Source organism: Lactuca saligna, chromosome 5 (assembly GCF_052625555.1).
Source record: "Lactuca saligna cultivar CGN05327 chromosome 5, ASM5262555v1, whole genome shotgun sequence".
NCBI lineage: Eukaryota > Viridiplantae > Streptophyta > Magnoliopsida > Asterales > Asteraceae > Lactuca > Lactuca saligna.
The window spans coordinates 274905504-274909321 of NC_136421.1; positions in this window are offsets into that span (position 1 = coordinate 274905504).

The window sequence follows — 3818 nt, forward strand, 5'->3', positions numbered from 1 at the left end:
AAGACTCACCTCGTAAGCTAGTAAGTAAAAGTCTCGTGCTTGGAAGTCTCAAGCTAGCCTCCGCCTAATACATAGGATAATCATCTCTAATTAATACTCTATTCAAACTCAAATACACCAAAGGTTTCTCTCTTTTTCTCTCAATTTCTTGGAATGGGTAAAAGACCATTTTACCGCTCCATGGTCCCCATTACACATGTTTGACCAACCCTAAAGTCAACAGAAATCAAACTCGAGTCAACAGCCTAATTTTAACCTGACTCGCCGAGTCCACTCGTTCCTCAGCAGTCTTCGCAAAGGTCCAGCTCATCGAGTTAACCCCAAACTCGGTGAGCCGACTCGATGAATCCATTCAGACTCTATTCTCGTTCATACGATTTCATGTAACAGCCATAAAAATCATGAAAATTTTGAACTTTTAAAAACCATTAACCATTACAATCTTGTTTTAAAAAAGTCTAATATCTGACTTTTCCCATAAACATAAACAAAACATGAGGAGTTGTACGATCATGCCTTTGCCTTGCTGCGATCCCTTGATGTACCTGAAACAATAAACTGAAAACTGTAATCCCGAAGCTTAGTGAGTTCCCCCAAAATATCGATAAAATGCACATAACACATATAAAAATAATAGCATGTACTGGGTTCACAGCTTTACAGACTGGCTTACCCTTGGGCCCACAGTGTGAGTCTGGATTACCTTCCGGGCCCACAACTCACATCTGGATTGCCATCGAGCCAACAATACGAGTCTCCCTCAGCCCATAACTGGAATGCTCGTGGGTTTGTTAGATCACCGCACGGAGCAGTATCACCTCAACCCATCCCACATAATATGTCAACTACATTATAACTAATGCACATATAAATAACCACATAACAACACAGGTAGTCCTACATACCTACCTAACTGACATAACAACTAGCATGCAACACTAATCATACTCAACATACTATCACTGCTAGGATATCATATCCAATGGTCCGGCCTTGGTGCCTTAGACCCCTTAGTATAGTGAGGTAACTCACCTTGCAAGTAGTGACGAAAACTATAAATCTCTTACTGTTGTCTAACCAGGAATACCGAACTATCACATAAAAATATTAAGTTAATACCTAAAATAACCTCCTTGACTAAGTGTCCACACCCCTCATTAAGTCCATTCACTTTATTGGGCCAAGGACCAATACCAAGTCCTTAACTTGAAAGTCCTTATATAAAGTCCACTAATGGCCCAATTTACTAAATTGGGCCCAACTTCCTTATTGGGCCTAATACCATGATCCATTATCCCAACTTGGCCCAAATATATTATTCATAAAGTCCAGCAAAGGCGCAAATTCATTTAGTCCATAAACAGCCCAAACCCGAAGCCCATTTGACAAAGGCCCAATAGAGGACGTATGCGTGGGGTACTCGTCCAGAAGTTGACCACCATTAGGGTGGTTGACCCAGTATGCTGGGCATACTGGATTTACGCTGGGCGTACTCGAGTGTTTGCTAAAACCTCATTAAATGCTTAATGGCTTAAGCTCTTAAGCCCAAAGTTCAGTTCCGGTGACCTATCATGCCTAAGACCCATAAAGTCATGAACTTTATCACTTTGCACGTCCATAAAGTTCTTAATTCTTGGTCTTAATCCATTAAGACCTTATTTTTCCATGCATGGGGCACATTCAACAAATGAGACCTCATTTTTATCACTCAAGGTCTCTTCAAGAGTCTAGATGGATTTTTAGGAAAAGAAATGATTCTAATAAAGTAAAATGGTGAGATCTATACATATAAGCATAAATTTTGGAACTTTATACCTTCTAGAGCTTCTTGAGCACAAGGAAACTTTAGATCTACAAGCTTGATCTTCTTCTCCAACACTTTGATGCAACACCTTCCTATTCAAGCACTCAAGAACACACCAAATGAGCTTAAACACACAAAGGAAAAGGCTAGGTTTTGGGGAGGATGAATGTAAGTTGTGGAGGCTGAGGTAAAGGAGGTTTGGATGCTCATAATGTTGCTTATATAGGCCCCAAACCCTAAATATTGGGGTTTCACCCTAACATTAGTACGCCCAGCGTACACACGTGTACACCCAGCATACTAAGGCGTACCTTAGTACGTTTAGCGTACTCTTATGTACGCACATCGTACTCCCTCTTGGCCCAAGTTTGCAAACTTGGCCCTTAAACTTATCTTGGCTCTTTACTTCCAAACCCAAGGACCATAAATGACATAGAAAAGATAGAAGAGGGTTCGGGAATACCTGCCAAATCTCGAGATGTTACATTTCAAGACAGAAAACCTTCCCAAACTCTATATCTAAACTCTAAAGGCTCGTTTATCACGTAAAGCCACGAGCTTTACGTCCATGCATGACACTTAGGGCTTGAAATGCCAAAAAGATACTTTGTTAAGGATTTTTAATTTAAGAGCCTTATCATGGCTGAATAAAGCAGGGACTTTTGGACTCTAGGGACCTTACATGGTCTAGATCTGAAGTCCAAACCTCTATATGAACTAAAAACACTCCAAGTCCTCATATTAGATGGAAAAAGCCCTAAACTTCCAAAATCATGAGATCTATTCAACAAAATGACAAAGATGTGAACTTTATACCTTTCCCAGAAGCTCTAAGGTGAAATAACCATGGATCTAACAACCCATTCTCGTCCTTTGGCTTGGAACCCTTCCTTTCTCTTCAAAAGATGCACCAAACACTCAAAGTTAGCTCAAAACTCTCTTTCTCTCTCTCTCTCAACACAATGGCCGACTATGGTTTTCTCTCAGTGAAGGTGAGCTGCAAATGAGGCTATAAGTGCCCCTAAATAGGCCCCAAACCCGGGGATTTAGGGTTTCTCTTCACAGCATCTACTCGACCATTCGGCTCTTTGGACTCATCGAGTTGTAGCACCAACTCGTCCCTACGTGGCATATCTCGACCCTACTCGACGAGTTGTAGCACCAACTCATCAAGTCACTAAAAAAAGATCCTTAAAACATCATTAAACATAATACCTGGTAGCACGAGGTTTACATTCCAGAATGTTTCCATTGTTCAACTAATGTAAAATTAACATTAAGACATTCTATCTCCAAATTAATTCCAATTAATTCAAAATTAATTCTAATTAATTTAAGCTAGTTATCAATTAATTTATTAATAATATAATAAAATAATAAACATTTTCCTCAATCTCCTTAAACCATTTCTAGTTATTCTTGCTCTTGAGAGCAAAAAAACATTTGCTATTATTCCTAAAGTTACACCAATTAGTTATGACATTGGACACCAATTTTCAAAACACCCCTTTATAAGCAACAAGCATCACTTTTAGACCATCGCCACATAAACCTTTTCAGAGCAGTCTCCAACAATGTCAAGATCATTCCCTAATATTCTACACTTAAACAAATTAAGTTGGACTTCAACTATTTTACATAACATTTGTTAAATTTAAGGTAAAAGTTAGAATACATAATATTTTGAACACTTCTGATAGCTAAGCAACATATTATTATCCTATGTTTGATTTAAATAACTAAATAGTAAATTATTTATAGTACTAACTTTTATGGTCTTATAGAAAATTCAATAAACATATATTAAACTAGATTTTATTAATGTTATAGAACTTTACATTTAATGAAAACGAATGATGTCTAGGGCATGTTGGAAGTCGGAAAGGACACATATGGACTCAACAATATTGATTTCATAGTTAAGCTTAATCTCACCCCATTTAATCTAATTAAATTCTCAACATTCTCCATCATTTTAAGGAACAAGTCTATTCGTCGAAGTTATTTTGTTAGT